The sequence below is a fragment of the Scyliorhinus canicula genome, chromosome 3 (assembly GCF_902713615.1).
Source record: "Scyliorhinus canicula chromosome 3, sScyCan1.1, whole genome shotgun sequence".
Lineage (NCBI taxonomy): Eukaryota > Metazoa > Chordata > Chondrichthyes > Carcharhiniformes > Scyliorhinidae > Scyliorhinus > Scyliorhinus canicula.
The window spans coordinates 271,913,811-271,933,527 of NC_052148.1; the positions used below are offsets into that span (position 1 = coordinate 271,913,811).

Below are 19,717 nucleotides of genomic sequence, written 5' to 3' on the forward strand. Positions count from 1 at the left end.
CTCAGTACTGACCCTCTGACAGTGCAGTACTCCCTCAGTACTGACCCTCTGACAGTGCCGCACTCCCTCAGTACTGACCCTCTGACAGTGCAGCACTCCCTCAGTACTGACCCTCTGACAGTGCGGCACTCCCTCAGTACTGACCCTCTGACAGTGCAGCACCCCCTCAGTACTGACCCTCTGACAGTGCAGCACTCCCTCAGTACTGACCCTCTGACAGTGCGGCACTCCCTCAGTACCGACCCTCTGACAGTGCAGCACTCCCTCAGTACTGACCCTCTGACAGTGCAGCACTCCCTCAGTACTGACCCTCTGACAGTGCAGCACTCCCTCAGTACTGACATTCTGACAGTGCGGCACTGCCTCAGTACTGACCCTCTGACAGTTCGGCACTCCCTCAGTACTGACCCTCTGACAGTGCAGCACTCCCTCAGCACTGACCCTCTGACACTGCGGCATTCCCTCAGTACTGACCCTCTGACAGTGCAGCACTCCCTCAGTACTGACCCTCTGACAGTGCCGCACTCCCTCAGTACTGACCCTCTGACAGTGCAGCACTCCCTCAGTACTGACCCTTTGACAGTGCAGCACTCCCTCAGTACTGACATTCTGACAGTGCGGCACTGCCTCAGTACTGACCCTCTGACAGTTCGGCACTCCCTCAGAACTGACCCTCTGACAGTGCAGCACTCCCTCAGCACTGACCCTCTGACACTGCGGCATTCCCTCAGTACTGACCCTCTGACAGTGCAGCACTCCCTCAGTACTGACCCTTTGACAGTGCAGCACTCCCTCAGTACTGACCCTCTGACATTGCAGCACTCCCTCAGTACTGACCCTCTGACAGTGCGGCACTCCCTCAGTACTGACCCTCTGACAGTGCGGCGCTCCCTCAGTACTGACCCTCTGACAGTGCAGCACTCCCTCAGTTCTGACCCTCTGACAGTGCAGCACTCCCTCAGTACTGACCCTCTGACAGTGCAGCACTCCCTCAGTACTGACCCTCTGACAGTGCAGCACTCCCTCAGTACTGACCCTCTGACAGTGCGGCACTCCCTCAGTACTGACCCTCTGACAGTGTGACACTCCCTCAGTACTGACCCTCTGACAGTGCAGCACTCCCTCAGTACTGACCCTTTGACAGTGCAGCACTCCCTCAGTACTGACATTCTGACAGTGCGGCACTGCCTCAGTACTGACCCTCTGACAGTTCGGCACTCCCTCAGAACTGACCCTCTGACAGTGCAGCACTCCCTCAGCACTGACCCTCTGACACTGCGGCATTCCCTCAGTACTGACCCTCTGACAGTGCAGCACTCCCTCAGTACTGACCCTCTGACAGTGCAGCACTCCCTCAGTACTGACCCTCTGACAGTGCAGCACTCCCTCAGTACTGACCCTCTGACAGTGCGGCACTCCCTCAGTACTGACCCTCTGACAGTGCGGCGCTCCCTCAGTACTGACCCTCTGACAGTGCAGCACTCCCTCGGTACTGACCCTCTGACAGTGCAGCACTCCCTCAGTACTGACCCTCTGATAGTGCAGCACTCCCTCAGTACTGACCCTCTGACAGTGCAGCACTCCCTCAGTACTGACCCTCTGACAGTGCAGCACTCCCTCAGTACTGACCCTCTGACAGTGCGGCACTCCCTCAGTACTGACCCTCTGACAGTGCGGCACTCCCTCAGTACTGACCCTCTGACAGTGTGACACTCCCTCAGTACTGACCCTCTGACAGTGCAGCACTCTCTCAGTACTGACCCTCTGACAGTGCGGCACACCCTCAGTACTGACCCTCTGACAGTGCGGCACTCCCTCAGTACTGACCCTCTGACAGTGCGGCACTCCCTCAGTACTGACCCTCTGACAGTGCAGCACTCCCTCAGTACTGACCCTCTGACAGTGCGGCACTCCCTCAGTACTGACCCTCTGACAGTGCGGCACTCCCTCAGTACTGACCCTCTGACAGTGCAGCGCTCCCTCAGTACTGACCCTCTGACAGTGCGGCGCTCCCTCAGTACTCACCCTCTGACAGTGCAGCACTCCCTCAGTACTGACCCTCTGACAGTGCAGCACTCCCTCAGTACTGACCCTCTGACAGTGCAGCACTCCCTCAGTACTGACCCTCTGACAGTGCAGCACTCCCTCAGCACTGACCCTCTGACAGTGCGGCACTCCCTCAGTACTGACCCTCTGACAGTGCAGCACTCCCTCAGTACTGACCGTCTGACAGTGCAGCACTCCCTCAGTATTGACCCTCTGACAGTGCGGCACTCCCTCAGTACTGACCCTCTGACAGTGCAGCACTCCCTCAGTACTGACCCTCTGACAGTGCAGCTCTCCCTCAGTACTGACCCTCTGACAATGCAGCACTCCCTCAGCACTGACCCTCTGACAGTGCGGCACTCCCTCAGTACTGACTCTCTGACAGTGCGGCACTCCCTCAGTACTGACCCTCTGACAGTGCTGCACTCCCTCAGTACTGACCCTCTGACAGTGCAGCACTCCCTCAGTACTGACCCTCTCACAGTGCGGCACTCCCTCAGTACTGACCCTCTGACAGTGCGGCACTCCCTCAGTACTGACCCTCTGACAGTGCGGCACTCCCTCAGTACTGACCCTCTGACAGTGCGGCACTCCCTCAGTACTGACCCTCTGACAGTGCGGCACTCCCTCAGTACTGACCCTCTGACAGTGCCGCACTCCCTCAGTACTGACCCTCTCACAGTGCGGCACTCCCTCAGTACTGACCCTCTGACAGTGCAGCACTCCCTCAGTACTGACCCTCTGACAGTGCGGCGCTCCCTCAGTACTGACCCTCTGACAGTGCAGCACTCCCTCAGTACTGACCCTCTGACAGTGCAGCACTCCCTCAGTACTGACCCTCTGACAGTGCAGCACTCCCTCAGTAGTAACCTTGCCAGCACCTTGTGACTCCGAGGTGAGCGAGTGTTACCCTCAGTGACACCAACACTGACCTCCCTCCTTCAATTTACAGACTCTCGCAATTATTAAAATGTTTGCAGCCGATGTGAATGGACAGACAGGGAGATGGACCTTCCCAGCCCGATCCTTCTCATTCTGACCAGTTTCATATCGTGCACTGGCTTTAGAAACACGTGGCGTCTGACCAAAGACAACACAATTCCCCTGTACAGAGGGTTCCTCCTCAAACTGAGGGCAGACAACGGAACCCAAATAAAAGACGGACTTCTAACTTTATTCGAGCCGGTTTCCAAATCCGCTGGTTTCCCCTCCGTTAGCCCCGGGAAGGGGGAGGAGCCGCTGGAAAGACACAAAGACATCCTGTTCTCCAAATCCCCTTTGTCTTCAAACACAACCGTCTCTGCTACAGCAGCCACTTCCTCAGTGACTCCCCCCCAGCCTGACACATCCCTCACTGCACACACACACACACACACACACAGTCTGACACACTCACACACACACACACACACAACTGTCTGACACACTTACACACAACCGTCTCTGCTACAGCAGCCACTTCCTCAGTGACTTACCCCCAGCCTGACACATCCCTCTGCACACACACACATACACAACTGTCTGACACACTCACACCCACACACACAACTGTCTGACACACTCACACACACACACACAACTGTCTGACACACTCACAACCGTCTCTGCTACAGCAGCCACTTCCTCAGTGACTTACCCCCAGCCTGACACACCCCTCACTGCACACACACAGTCTGACACACTTACACACACACACACACACACACAACTGTCTGACACACACACAACCGTCTCTGCTACAGCAGCCACTTCCTCAGTGACTTACCCCCAGCCTGACACATCCCTCTGCACACACACACAGTCACAACTGTCTGACACACTTACACACACACACACAACTGTCTGACACACACACAACCGTCTCTGCTACAGCAGCCACTTCCTCAGTGACTCCCCCCCAGCCTGACACATCCCTCACTGCACACACACATACACAGTCTGACACACTTACACACACACAACTGTCTGACACACTCACACCCACACACACAACTGTCTGACACACACACAACCGTCTCTGCTACAGCAGCCACTTCCTCAGTGACTTACCCCCAGCCTGACACATCCCTCACTGCACACACCCACACACACACACAGTCTGACACACTTACACACACACACACAACTGTCTGACACACACACACACACAACTGTCTGACACACACACAACCGTCTCTGCTGCAGCAGCCACTCCCTCAGTGACTTACCCCCCAGCCTGACACATCCCTCACTGCACACACACACACAACTGTCTGACACATTTACACACACACACACAACTGTCTGACACATTTACACACACACACACAACTGTCTGACACACACACAACCGTCTCTGCTACAGCAGCCACTTCCTCAGTGGCTTACCCCCAGCCTGACACATCCCTCACTGCACACACACATACACAGTCTGACACACTTACACACCCACACACAACTGTCTGACACACACACATACACAACTGTCTGACACACACACACACACACACAACTGTCTGACACACTTACACACACACACACACAACTGTCTGACACACACACACACACAACCGTCTCTGCTACAGCAGCCACTTCCTCAGTGACTTACCCCCCCCCAGCCTGACACATCCCTCTGCACACACACACATACACAACTGTCTGACACACTTACACACACACACACAACTGTCTGACACACTTACACACACACACAACCGTCTCTGCTACTGCAGCCACTTCCTCAGTGACTTACCCCCAGCCTGACACATCCCTCACTGCACACACACACACACCCACACACACACAGTCTGACACACTTACACACACACAAACTGTCTGACACATACACACACCTGTCTGACACACTTACACACATCCCTCACTGTGCACACACACACACCTGTCTGACACACTTACACACATCCCTCACTGTACACACACAGTCTGACACACTTACACACATCCCTCACTGCACACACACAGACACAACTGTCTGACACACTTACACACATCCCTTACTGCACACACACAGACACAACTGTCTGACACACTTACACACATCCCTCACTGCACACACACAGACACAACTGTCTGACACACTTACACACATCCCTTACTGCACACACACAGACACAACTGTCTGACACACTTACACACATCCCTTACTGCACACACACAGACACAACTGTCTGACACACTTACACACATCCCTTACTGCACACACACACAAACAACTGTCTGACACACTTACACACACACGCACAGTCTGACACACTTACACACACACAACCGTCTCTACTAGAGCAGCCACTTCCTCAGTAACTTACCCCACAGCCTGACACATCCCTCACTGCACACACACACACCCACACACACAACTGTCTGACACACACCCACACACACAACTGTCTGACACACGCACACAACCGTCTCTGCTACAGCAGCCACTTCCTCAGTAACTTACCCCACAGCCTGACACATCCCTCACTGCACACACACACACACAACTGTCTGACACACTTACACACCCACACACACAACTGTCTGACACACTTACACACACACAACCGTCTCTACTAGAGCAGCCACTTCCTCAGTAACTTACCCCACAGCCTGACACATCCCTCACTGCACACACACACACCCACAACTGTCTGACACACTTACACACCCACACACACAACTGTCTGACACACGCACACAACCGTCTCTGCTACAGCAGCCACTTCCTCAGTGACTTACCCCACAGCCTGACACATCCCTCACTGCACACACACAGTCTGACACACTTACACACACGACTGTCTGACACATACACACAGCACTCACTGCACACACAACTGTGACATACTTACACACACACACACACAACTGTCTGACACACTTACACACACACACACTCGACTGTCTGACAAACTTACACACGCGCAACTGTCTGACACACACAACTGTCTGACACACACACACAACTGTCTGACACACTTCCACACACACACAACTGTCTGACACACTTACACACTCACATCTGTCTGACACACTTAAACGCACACCCAACTGTCCGACACACTTACACACACAACTGTCTGACACACACACTCACACAACGGTCTGACACGCACACAACTGCCTGACACGCTTACACACACACAACCCTCAAACTCATTTACACTACACACACTTACAGGTAACCTTCACACTCATTTACACTACACACACTTACAGGTAACCTTCACACTCATTTACACTACACACACTTACAGATAACCCTCACACACATTTATACCACACACTCTTACACACAACCCTGCCACTCATTTACACTACACACACTGACACAGACAACCTCTCATACACACTAAACATCACGCACAGACAATGCTCTCACACTCACTACACCGCACTCGCACCACACAATTCACACACACACTAAAACATTCATCCACACAGACAAAGCTCTCGCGCGCGCAATTCGCCCACTCTCTGCTGTTTAAATGCTGCAAACAAAAAGCCCATAATCGATGGCCCAAACTTGCCCCCCTGCTTACCTCCGAGCTGTGTGGGCGGAATCCAGTCTGAAGCCGGTTTCCGAGTGTTCCTCCAGCCAGTGGGGATGATGATTCAGTCTCTTCCCCCCTCTCTCAGTCTGTCTCTGTGTGTGTGTGTGTGTCTCCCGGACTCTCTGTCAATACATGTGGCCGGAGCTGTAATATACACAAGAGGGGAATTTCCTCTGTCTGTCCTTTCACAGCCTCGGGTAGTCTCTGGCTTACCCTGGAATTACTGTCCCTACACTCTCACTCTCTCTCTCTGAGTTCCAACTTACTCACAAACCAATTTGACTTTCCATATTTAAAGAGTCGATGTTCGACCACGTCACTGAGCAAAGTGGGAGGTTTAAGATCTTTACGGGGTCAAAGTGCCCCCTTAAAGGGACTTTAGTCTTCCTCTGCCGACCTGCTTTCCCTCCTGACACTGAGCTGTGATGTGAACTCGCCCAGCAGCACTCACAGAATAACTCCATCAGAAAGTTAACCTTTGCTAAATGCAAGAAATTGCAACTTACAGAACAAGTGTGTGGCTTCAAACAGGCGGATGAAAGCACCCGCTTTGTGCAGTTACATATTTTCCTGTCTCTGTAGTTTCTGTTCCTTTAATGTAAAGCGCCTCTCGCAGTTCAGTTAAATTATTTTCACACTCTTTTGGCTGAGCACATCAACAGGTTCAAATAGAAATATTCAGCCTGATTCTCTCCCCCACTTCAGATCAATAAATAGGAAGTTTTTAATATATTGGGGACTATGTATGTTGTTTTAGTTTATTTTACCCTCAAGTTGCGGGCAGCGGCTGCAGGTTTTATTGAGAGATGCAAAGGCTAAGATGTGGAATTAGCAGGAGGCGCAGTGTCAGTCCCCCAGCGCTCCCTTGTGGATTCCGCATCAAAATATTCAACATTGTCAGCAGCCCAGATTTACCGAAGGATTTACATTTCCACAGCACCTTTCACAGAGGGGGCTAGAGCCAATGGAAGTGCTTCTTCAGGTGCAGTCACTGTCGTCAGGTAGGACATGGGCAGCCAGATTGCGTACAGCAAGCTCCCACAGGCAGCAATGTGACCAGATCATCTGCCTTCAGTGATGTGATTGAAATCACTTGCTTTTCACAACAATGGCTGGGAGGTTATTTACACCCACTCTGTGAGAGGGTAGACAGGGTCCTGGCGCCTCACTCTCACAGGATCAGAGTCACAGAATTGTTACAGCGTGGGGGGGAGGCCATTCAGCCCATCATGTCAGCACCAGGCCTCCGAGTAAGCAATTGCCCGCGTGCCATTGGACTGGATTTGTTTATTGTCACGTGTACCGATGTACAGTGAAAAGTATTTTTCTGTGAGCAGCTCCAACAGATCATTTAGTACATGAAAAGAAAATACATAATAGGGCAACACAAGGTACACAATGTAAATACATAGACACCGGCATCGGGTGAAGCATACAGGGGTGTAGTGTTAATGAGGTCAGTCCATAACAGGGTCGTTTAGGAGTCTGGTGACAGTGGGGAAGAAGCTGTTTTTGAGTCTGTTCGTGCGTGTTCTCAGACTTCTGTATCTCCTGCCCGATGGAAGAAGTTGGAAGAGTGAGTAAGCCGGGTGGGAGGGATCTTTGATTATGCTGCCCGCTTTCCCCCGGCAGCGGGAGGTGTAGATGGAGTCAATGGATTGGAGGCAGGTTAGTGTGATGGACTGGGCTGTGTTCACGACTCTCTGCAGTCTTATACGAAGTATAGGTGCTGTTGTGCTTTCTTTGTGGTAGTGTCGGCGTGCGTGGACCAGGACAGACTTTTGGTGATGTGCTCCCCTAGGAATTTTTGTTTTTAAATTTAGATTACCAATTCATTTTTTCCAATTAAGGGGCAATTTAGTGTGGCCAATCCACCTACCCTGCACATCTTTGGGTTGTGGGGGCGAAACCCACACAAACACGGGGAGAATGTGCAAACTCCACATGGACAGTGACCCAGAGCCGGGATTGAACTTGGGACCTTGGTGCCATGAGGCTGCAGTGCTAACCCACTGTGCCACCGTGCCGGCCTCTCCCCTAGGAATTTGAAGTTGGTAACCATCTCCACCTGATGCTGACAGGTGTGTGTACAGTACTTTGCTTCCTGAAGTCAATGACCAGCTCTTTATTTTTGCTGGCGTTGAGGGAGAGATTGTTGTCGTTCCCGTGCCTTCTCCTCGTAATGCTGTACATTTTTTCCTTTTCAGACAACAGTCCAGTTCCCTTTGAAATGCCTGGTTTGAACCTGGCTCCACCACCCTCTCAGACAGTGCTTTCCAAACCTTAACCACTTGATGTGTGAGAAGGTTTATCCTCATGCATTAGAGGTATCGGCCTAGGTTTTTTGCCTTCAAGTAAACAGATTGATGTATAATGCTCAAAATCGTACCTGAGGCTGAAGACATGTCTCCTGTGTTACACTGGCTGTAACGTGGCCTGAAATTTACATCAGTATGCTTTTAAAAAAACCCTCTTTACTGGAGAAATGACAACAAATGTACAAGTGTTTGCCATTCTTAACCCAGCATCTTATTTCCACCATCACTGACAGTTCTGATTTATGCTGACTTCACCAAGTTCACCCCTACACTCTCCATTTCCCACCCAGGAATATTGCAATTTGAAAACTTGTGTTCAGATTCCTCCCTGGCCTTACCCTTCCCTAGCTTTGCAATATCCTGCCGCTATACCATCCCCAGGGGCCCTGCGCCCCTCTAATTTTGGCCCCTTGTCCATTCCCTGATTTAATCTTACCACAATTGGCGGCCCTGCCTCCAGCTGCCTGGGCCCCAAGCTCAGAAATTCCTTCCCCAAACCTCTCCGGCTCTCTCTTCATTAAGTCGGTCCTTACAACTTCTCTCTTTGACCAAGCTTTTATGGGAATAGAGGGATACGGCCCCGGAAGTGTAGAAGGTTTTAGTTCAGACGGGCAGCATGGTCGGCGCAGGCTTGGAGGGCTGAAGGGCCTGTTCCCGTGCTGTACTTTTCTTTGTTCCTTGTTTTTTTGGTGTCCTGTCCTTATTATCGCCGTATGTGGAATCCAATTTTACTGGATACGCACTCTTTGGGGAGAATCGGTAGCACAGTGGCTAGCGCTGTCGCTTCACAGCTCCAGGGTATCAGGTTCGATTCCCGGCTCGGGTCACTGTCTGTGTGGAGTCTGCACGTTCTCCCCGTGACTGCGTGGGTTTCCTCCGGGTGCTCCGGTTTCCTCCCACAGTCCAAAGATGTGCAGGTTAGGTGGATTGGCCATGCTAAATTGCCCCTTAGTGTCCAAAAGGTTGGGTGGGGGTTACTGGGTTATGGAGATAGGGTGGAGGTGTGGGCTTAAGTGGGGTGCTCTTTCCAAGGGCTGGTCCAGACCCGATGGGCTGAATGGCCTCCTTCTGCACGGTAAATTTTATGATTATCTATGATCTTGGAACACCTGACGATGTTAAAGCCATTACAGAAATGTAAGTTGTTGTTGTTTTTAAGTCTGACAGCGTGAATGCTATTGCTTTGTTTGTGTGTGTCATTGTACTGAGTCTCCACGGACATTGTGTCAGCTGTGATCCTCTGCGTTCATGGGTCTTCCAACACCCCGAATTTCCTCTGGACTCGGGACCACCCCCCTGCCTTGGACATTACGTCCACGAACCCCTCCCAGAATCACTTCAACATTGGACACACCCAGAACATGTGGACATGAGTAATGCGCCCCCCCCCCCCACCATGCACCGCGCACACCTGGCCTCTACCCCCTTAAAACCCTACTCATTCTCACTACCGTCACATGAGCCCTGTGTATTACTTTAAACTGGATGAGGTTTAACCTCACACACGACAAGGATGCGTTCGCCCTCCGCAGGGCCTCGGCCCCCACCACCCCTCCCAGCTCCTCCTCCCACTTCCGCTTTATATCCTCCACCAGGGCCCCTCCCAGTCCATCAGCTGCTTGCAGACATCAGACACCATCCCCTCCCCTATCTCACCCCTCGATAGCACCTTATCCTGCAACCCCGGGGCAGCAGCCCAGGAAAGAACCACACCTCACCCCTCACAAAACCCCGGACCTGCCTGTACCTAAAACCCTTCCCCCTCGCCAACTCGTACTCTTCCTCCGGATCCTCCAACCTCGCAAATTTGCCCCGCTATGAACCGATCGGCAGATTGCTCAATACCTGCCTGCCGCCACTCCAAAACCTCACATGCCCCCCCCCCCCCCCAACCCCACCCTCGGCGAGTGCCTCCAGCACTAACAGCTAAATCGCTGGCTTTGAAAGCAGACTAAGGCAGGCCAGCAGCACAGTTCGATTCCCATAACAGCCTCCCCGAACAGGCGCCGGAATGTGGCAACTAGGGGCTTTTCACAGTAACTTCATTTGAAGCATTGTGCTGTGAAGTATTGTGACAATAAGCGATTTTCATTTTCATTTCATTGACACAGGGACCCGGTGACTCACAGTGCAGAGTAGGGAGTGCATGAAAACTGGAGAAATGGATGATACAAAAGACAAACGGAGTGTTGGTGGACTAGCTTTAGCCGAACACTAACATCAAAGAAAGGCAGTCTGGTTTCAGGACGTGCATTGTGATTTCAGAATTCCCCAGGTTGGGTCCTGAAGGTAATGCATGGCAGACAGGTCACCCCAAAGCAAACTTTTAAATTGTTTGGTATACTTTGAAAAAAGGCTGAAAGCAGACAAGGAACTAGTAAATCACTCCTGTCGATGATTCACACTTCCAGTTCCCTCGTGTTTCGGACCATCACAAAGTTTTACTTCTCAAAACAGTTCACGAAAAATATAATTGTAAGAATATATTAACAAAGTTCAGCATTTGCGAAGCTTGGCTAAACTACTCCCTGTGCCCATAAATCATTTCTTATTTATTCACTGATTAATCTTGTGTGAAATACATTTTCCAAATTTGATTTAGTTTGTGGTGAGCCTCATTGATTTCTTTCCTTTTCGGCATATTAATTAGCGGAATAAATAATCTATGCTCCTTGGTGTCTCTGAGATTTTCTTTCACCCCTTTTATCAATTGTCCACCAACTTGCCTGAATTTCAGGCCAGTGCCTGAGTTTAATTCAAATATAGGGTTATGGGGAAAGTGTCAGACTAATTGGATAGTTCTGTCAAAGGGCTAGCACAGGGACAATTGACCGAGTGGGCTCCTTTTGTAACATGCGGTTCTATTCAATACATCAAACTGAAATGGTTCATGAATGCATTGGCTCACAGTCTGGCAACATCTCGAGTTTACAATCGCATCCTTGTTTACAGATCTCCACATAGCCTCAGCTCTCCCCATCTCTAACCTCCTTCAGCACTATTACCCTCCGAGATACCTGCACTCCTTCAACTCTGGTCTCTTGAACATGCGGATTTCCATCGCTCCACCATTGGTATCCATGCCTTCAACTTCCTGGGCCTTAAACACGGAATTTCCTTTCTAAAGCTTTCCAAATCTCTCTCTCTTGCCCTTGAAGACATTCCTTAAAACCTACCTCTTTGGCCAAGCTTTTGGTCACATGGGCAGTCCAAAGATGTGCAGGTTAGGTGGATTGACCACGCTAAATTGCCCTTTAGTGTCCGAAAGATTAGGTGGGGTTAATGGTTTACCGGGATAGAGTGGAGGCTTGGGCTTAAGTAGGGTACTCTTTCCAAGGACCGATGCCGACTCCTTCTGCACTGTAAATTCTATCATTCTAATATCGCATCATATGGCTCGGTAATGCCCCCGCAAAGTGCCTTGGGATGTTTGAACTATGATAAAGGTCCTATATAAATGCAGTTGTGAGTTGTTACTCTTTTCAGAAGACACAATGACAAAGAAATCAGCATTTTGATAATATCTCGTGCACGACCTTTCACACGTAAGAGTTTTTGAAGTCTCTGTCGGTTATTTGCTGCTCTATCTGATGATGTACCCAACCACTCTGCACAGTAGGACTATTCTGCAGCTTTGCTGAACTACATTTTTGCAAGTGGGGAATAGAACAAAGAAAATTACAGCACAGGAACAGGCCCTTCGGCCCTCCCAGCCTGCGCCAATCCAGATCCTTTATCTAACCCTGTTGCCTATTTTCCAAGGATCTACTTCCCATTCACATATCTGTCTGGATGCATCTTAAATGATGCTATCGTGCCCGCCTCTATCACCTCCGCTGGCAAAGCGTTCCAGGCACCCACCACCCTCTGCGTAAAAAACTTTCCACACACATCTCCCTTAAACGTTCCCCCACTCTTGGAAAAAGCTTGTTGCTATCCACCCTGTCCATACCTCTCATAATTTTGTAGACCTCAATCAGGTCCCCCCCTCAACCTCCGTCTTTCCAACGAAAACAATCCTAATCTACTCAACCTTTCTTCATAGCTAGCACCCTCCATACCAGGCAACATCCTGGTGAACCTCCTCTGCACCCTCTCTAAAGCATCCACATCCTTCTGGTAATGTGGCGACCAGAACTGCACGCAGTCAAACTGCACGCAATAAAAGTCTTGTCTTGATTTTGCAGAGTTGTAACACGTTGAGGGGTTTCACACCACATCCTGGAAATAGTTTTCCAGTTATCTGTACACATGTTGACATCCTGAGTCAGCCACGTTCTTGATGAACCAGCTCTAAACATATTAAATTTAGAGTGCCCAATTCATTTTCTCCAGTTAAGAGGCACTTTAGTGTGGCCAATCCCGGTACAGATCCAGACAGATATGTGAATAGGGGCCTCACGGTAGCATGGTGGTTAGCATCAATGCTTCACAGCTCCAGGGTCCCAGGTTCGATTCCTGGCTGGGTCACTGTCTGTGTGGAGTCTGCACGTCCTCCCTGTGTGTGCGTGGGTTTCCTCCGGGTGCTCCGGTTTCCTCCCACAGTCCAAAGATGTGCGGGTTAGGTGGATTGGCCATGCTAAATTGCCCGTAGTGTAAGGTTAATGGGGGGGATTGTTGGGTTACGGGTATGCGGGTTACGTGGGTTTAAGTGGGGTGATCATTGCTCGGCACAACATCGAGGGACGAAGGGCCTGTTCTGTGCTGTACTGTTCTAATCCAGGTAGCCTGCATATCTTTTGGGTTGTGGGGGCGAAACCCACGCAAACACGGGGAGAATGTGCAAACTCCACACGGACAGTGACCCAGAATCGAACCCGGGTCCTCGGTGCCGTGAGGCAGCAGTGCTAACCACTGCGCTGCTCCAGCTCTAAACATACTTTTTCTTAACATTTAGAATACCGAATTCATTTTTTTCCATTTTTCCCAATTAAGGGGCAATTTAGCGTGGCCAATCCACCCACCCTGCACATCTTTGGGTTGTGGGGGTGAAACCCACGCAAACATGGGGAGAATGTGCAAACTCCACACGGACAGTGACCCAGAGCCGGGATCGAACCCGGGACCTCGGCGCCGTGAGGCAGTAGTGCTAACCACTGCACCACCGTGCTGCCCTCTAAACATACTTTTGATCAGATTCAGATTCAGTAGCAATTTTCAAAAGCATGGAAGCTTTAAAAGTCATTGGTCAGGCTTCAGGTGCAGTATCATGACCAGTTCTGGGCTCCAGATTGTAGAATGAATGCCATGGCATTGGAGGGGGTGCGGAGGGACGAGGGACGTCCATTAATGTTGACGAACTGGAGAAGCTGCGATTGTTCTCCTGAGAGCTGAGAAGGTTTTTTAAAAATATATTTTTTATTGAATAGAACCAAGAAGTTTAAGAAGAGACATTCCAATTGGTGAAGGTTCTTTTTTCTTTAAAAATAAATAAATTTAGAGTTCCCAATTCATTTTTTCCAATTAAGGGGCAATTTAGCGTGGCTAATCCACCTACCTTGCACATCTTTGGGTTGTGGTGGCGAAACCCACGCAAACACGGGGAGAATGTGCAAACTCCGCACGGACAGTGACCCAGAGCCGGGATTGAACCTGGCACCTCGGCGCCGTGAGACTGCAGTGCTAACCACTGCACCACCGTGCTGCCCCGGTGAAGGTTCTGATAGAGTAATTATGGAGAAACATTTCCCATTCTCAAGGGAGCCATTACAAAAAAAGATTTGCGTTTATACTGTGCCTCTCATAACTTCAAAACATCTCAAAATACTTTACAGCCAAAGAGGTCCTTTTGAAGTTTAGTCACCGTTGTAATGTAGGAAACACTGCAGCTCATTTTCACATAGCAAGGTCCCACAACGGCACTGTAATAGCACCCAGATAATGTGTTTAAACAATGTTGATTGGGAGATAAATATTGACCAGGACACCTTTCTGCTGTCTTTTGAAATAGTGTTGTCAGATCTTCCACTGGCAGCTGAGAAGCCAGACTGAGCTCCACTCAAAGACCTCACAGAAAATGCATCACTTCCAACGGTACAGCTTCCTGTCCACCGGTCTGCTAGGACCGGGCTAGATTTTGTGCCTTCGAATCTTAATAACAATCTTTTATTGTCACAGGTATGAAGTTACTGTGAAAGGCCCCTAGTCACGACATTCCGGCGCCTGTTTGGGGAGGCCAGTACGGGAATTGAACCCACACTGCTGGCCTGGTTCTGTATTACAAACCAGCTGTCTAGCCCACTGAGCTAAACCAGCCTTGTGGACTTGAATCCACAACCTACTGATTCAGAGTTTTTTTTAATAAACAATTTTATTGAGGTCGTTTTTGGCTTTGTAAACAGTTACAGACATCAACAGAAAGAAAGCAAAAAAGGCAAAAATGTGCAAACATCCACTTACATTCAATACTTCAATCGTAACATACTGCACAAGCCCGCTCCCCTCCCACCGGTACTACCCGCTAATTTATCCCTCCTACTCTGCTCTACCCTAACCTCCCGACACCCCACCCTGCTGACGCTCACTCTCCCGCAAATAAGTCAATAAATGGTCGCCACAGGGCAGCATGGTGGCCTAGTGGTTAGCAAAACCGCTTCACGGCGCTGAGGTCCCTGGTTCGATCCCGGCTCTGGGTCACTGTCCGTGTGGAGTTTGCACATTCTCCCCGTCTCTGTGTGGGTTTCGCCCCCACAACCCAAAAAAAATGTGCAGAGTAGGTGGATTGGCCACGCTAAATTGCCCCTTAATTGGAAAAAATAATTGGGTAATCTAAATTTATAAAAAAAATTTTTTTTAAATGGTTGCCACCTCCGGGCGAACCCCGGTACAGATACCCTCAAGGCGAACTTAATTTTTTCCATACCCAGGAAACTCGACATGTCCGCAAGCCACAACTCAGTCTTCGGGGGCTTTGAGTCCCTCCACGCCAATAGTATTCCTCGCCGGGCTATCAGGGAAGCAAAGGGCAAAACATCGGCCTCTTTCTCCCCCTGGACTCCCGGGTCTTCCGAAACACCAAATATTGCCACCCCTGGACCCATCGCCACCCTTGTTTTTAGCACCCGGGACATGACGCCCACAAATCCCTCCCAGTACCCCCTAAGCTTAGGGCATGCCCAGAACATGTGAACGTGGTTCGCTGGTCCTCCCGCGCACCTAGCGCATTTGTCCTCTATCCCAAAGAATTTGCTCATCCGAGCCACCGTCATGTGGGCCCGGTGAACGACCTTAAATTGAATCAGCCCGAGCCTGGTACATGTCGCGGTCGAATGTACCCTACTCAGGGCCTCTGCCCACAGCCCGTCCTCCATTTCCCCGCCTAGCTCCTCCTCCCATTTAAGTTTCAGTTCCTCCGCCTGGCTACTGATTCAGAGTTGAGAGTACTACCCCACTGAGCTACAATAAATAGACCGCATAGACTTACGCCAATTGGCAAAAGAGGGGAAGATGAGGAGGATTTTTTTGCCACTTGTGAGTTGTAATCTGGAAGATGCTGCATGGAAGAATGGTGGAAGCAGATTCAACAGGAACTTTTAAAAAGTAATAAGATTAGTACTCCTGAAGGAAATATTTAGCAGGTCTATTTTGAAAGAGCAGTATTGAGTGGAACTGAGAGCCCCCTTCAAATTACCAGCAATGACACAATGGGACGCATTGTCTCCTTCTGGTGCTGCATGCTTCTGTGCTAAAGTCTTGCACTATTTTCTTAAGGAAAACTGTATTAAATTGTTACCTGTTGCCATCCACAATGGCCTTTCCTGAAGTGCTGCTGACCTAGTCAGCGAGCTGTGTACAGTAGTGCCCCGTTATACCGCGCTCCGCAATACCGCGGTTCGCGATATACCGCGGGGGGGCTTATGGACCCCAACTGTCAGTTGTGTCAATTTCAGCGGCCGGCTGATTATTTCAGTGAGAGCAGCTTCCCTCTCTGGATCAAAGTGAGCCGGCCGCTGAAATTGACACTGCCGGCTGCTCTCTCCCTCCAATCACAAACAATAAAACTTAAAAGTTGGATTGGAGGGAGAGAGCAGCCGGCAGTGTCAATTTCAGCGGCCGGCTCACTTTGATCCGGAGAGGGAAGCTGCTCTCACTGAAATAATCAGCCGGCCGCTGAAATTGACACTGCCGAGGGGGGGGGCGGGTGTTGGGGGGGGAGAAGAGGGGGGGCGGGTGTTGGGGGGGAGAAGAGGGGGGGCGGGTGTTGGGGGGGGGAGAAGAGGGGGGGCGGGTGTTGGGGGGGGAGAAGAGGGGGGGGCGGGTGTTGGGGGGAGAAGAGGGGGGGCGGGTGTTGGGGGGGAGAAGAGGGGGGGCGGGTGTTGGGGGGGGGAAGAGGGGGGGGCGGGTGTTGGGGGGGGAGAAGAAGGGGGCGGGTGTTGGGGGGGAGAAGAGGGGGGGCGGGGTGTTGGGGGGAGAGGAGGGGGGCGGGTGTTGGGGGGAGAGGAGGGGGGCGGGTGTGGGGGAGACCCCCTGTGGGTGTGAGGGAGACCCCCCTGGGGGTGTGGGGGAGAGAGGGTGGACCTGCCGGTGTTGGGGGAGAGAGGAGGGCCCTGCGGGTGTTGGGGGGGAGAGGAGGGGGGCGGTTGTTGGGGAGGGAGAAGAGGGGGGGCGGGTGTTGGGGGGGAGAGGAGGGGGGCGGGTGTTGGGGGGGGAGAGGAGGGGGGCGGGTGTGGGGGAGACCCCCCTGGGGGTGTGGGGGAGACCCCCCTGGGGGTGTGGGGGAGAGAGGGTGGACCTGCGTGTGTTGGGGGAGAGAGGAGGGCCCTGCGGGTGTTGGGGGGGGAGAGGGGGGGGGCGGGTGTTGGGGGGGGGAGAGGAGGGGGGGGGTGTGGGGGGGAGAAGAGGGGGGGCGGGTGTTGGGGGGGAGAAGAGGGGGGGCGGGTGTGGGGGAGACCCCCCTGGGGGTGTGGGGGAGAGAGGGTGGACCTGCGGGTGTTGGAGGAGGGAGGAGGGCCCTGCGGGTGTTGGGGGAGAGAGGGGGGCCCTGCGGGTGTTGGGGGAGAGAGGGGGGCCCTGCGGGTGTTGAGGGATGGGGGAGGAGAGGGGGGGAGGGGGCGAGCCGGAGGGTGTGGGGAGGGGGCGAGCCGGAGGGTGTGGGGGGACAGGGGGCGAGCTGGACGCTGTGGGGGAGAGCAGGAGGGTGTGGGGGAGAGGGGGAGAGGGAGTGAGCCGGAGGGTGTGGGGAGGGGGCGAGCCGGAGGATGTGGGGGGAGAGGGGGCGAGCCGGAGGGTGTTGGGGGCGAGCCGGAGGGTGTTGCGGGGGAGAGGGGGCGAGTCGGAGGGTGTGGGGGGAGAGGGGGCGAGCCGGAGGGTGTGGGGGGAGAGGGGGCGAGCCGGAGGGTGTGGGGGGAGAGGGGGGCGAGCCGGAGGGTGTTGGGGGGGAGAGGGGGTGAGTCGGAGGGTGTGGGGGGAGAGGGGGCAAGCCGGAGGGTGTGGGGGGAGAGGGGGCGAGCCGGAGGGTGTGGGGGGAGAGGGGGCGAACCAGAGGGTGTTGGGGGGGAGAGGGGGCGAGTCGGAGGGTGTGGGGGGAGAGGGGTCTAGTTGGAGGATGTGGGGGGAGATAGGGGCGAGCCGGAGGGTGTGGGGGGGAGAGGGGTCTAGTTGGAGGATGTGGGGGTAGAGGGGGCGAGCCGGAGGGTGTGGGGGGAGAGGGGTCTAGTTGGAGGATGTGGGGGGAGAGGGGGCGAGCCGGAGGGTGTGGGGGGAGAGGGGGCGAGTCGGAGGGTGTGGGGGGAGAGGGGTCTAGTTGGAGGATGTGGGGGGAGAGGGGGCGAGCCGGAGGATGTGGGGGGAGAGGGGGCGAGCCGGAGGGTGTGGGGGGAGAGGGGGCGAGCCGGAGGGTGTTGGGGGGGAGAGGGGGCGAGTCGGAGGGTGTGGGGGGAGAGGGGTCTAGTTGGAGGATGTGGGGGGAGGGGGGCAAGCCGGAGGAAAAAAAAAGAAATTGACACTGCCGGCTGCTCTCTCCCTCCAATCAGAACATTAAAACTTAAAAGTTGGATTGGAGGGAGAGAGCAGCGGGCAGTGTCAATTCAGCGGCCGGCTGATTTCAGTGAGAGCAGCTTCCCTCTCCGGATCAAAGTGAGCCGGCCGCTGAAATTTTAATTGGATCCACGATGAGGGTTTTAAATTTATTTTAAAATCTATGCTGGCGCTTCCCATTGTGAGTCTACGGGGGTCTGACCTCTCCCCCCGCCCCCCGTAGACTCACAATGGGAAGCGCTAGCATAGATTTTAAAATAAATTTAAAACCCCCATCATGGATATCCGCGGCTCGGTTACAACGCGGGTGGGGGTCTTGGACCCCAACACCCGCGTTATAAAGGGGGACTACTGTATTGCAGCCTTGCATCATGTAGGCAGGAAGAGGTCATGGTTCTGGCAGCTCTGTGGTCTTTTACGCTGATGGCGGGGAAAGCAGTGCCTGCTGATTTGTTGGGTTGAACCCTCGTGTGTGTGTTACAGAGGAGGTTTGGCCAGCAGCCTCGACACAGAGCTTCCTTCACTGGGAGTGACCATGGATAATCCAGGCAGCAGGTTTAATCAGGGTGGGGTGGGAGGGCAATGGCAGCTAAACCATCAAGACCCATGATGTTCCATGCTCAGGAGTGACGTGGGGTCTCCTCGCTAAGCTCATTTAGATTTCAATTTATTGTCACATGTACCGAGGTACAGTGAAAAGTATTGTTCTGTGTACAGTCCAGACAGATCGCTCCATACGTGAAAAACCTCGGACATACAATAAATACACAATGTAAATACAAAGACACAGACATCGGGTGAAGCATAGTGGGCGAAATTCTCCCAAAACGGGAGAAATCGTCA

The 19,717-nt window shown here is 52.6% G+C and overlaps 1 protein-coding gene across 11 annotated transcripts in view; it reads right to left on the bottom strand.

Annotated features, from left to right (window-relative positions):
* Window positions 1–7,106, bottom strand: part of LOC119963540 (electrogenic sodium bicarbonate cotransporter 1-like) — a 296,890-nt gene extending 289,784 nt beyond the window's left edge. For 5 of the 11 annotated variants that reach the window (XM_038792822.1, XM_038792821.1, XM_038792823.1 and 2 more), the window contains exon 1: window positions 6,570–6,977. The gene's annotated coding sequence lies outside the window, so the exon portion shown is untranslated. Of the gene's footprint in view, window positions 1–6,569; window positions 6,979–7,087 lie in introns of those variants that run through there. The other 6 variants (XR_005460119.1, XR_005460120.1, XM_038792824.1 and 3 more) reach the window with 3 other exon arrangements.
* Between the last annotated feature and the right edge of the window lie 12,611 nt (window positions 7,107–19,717).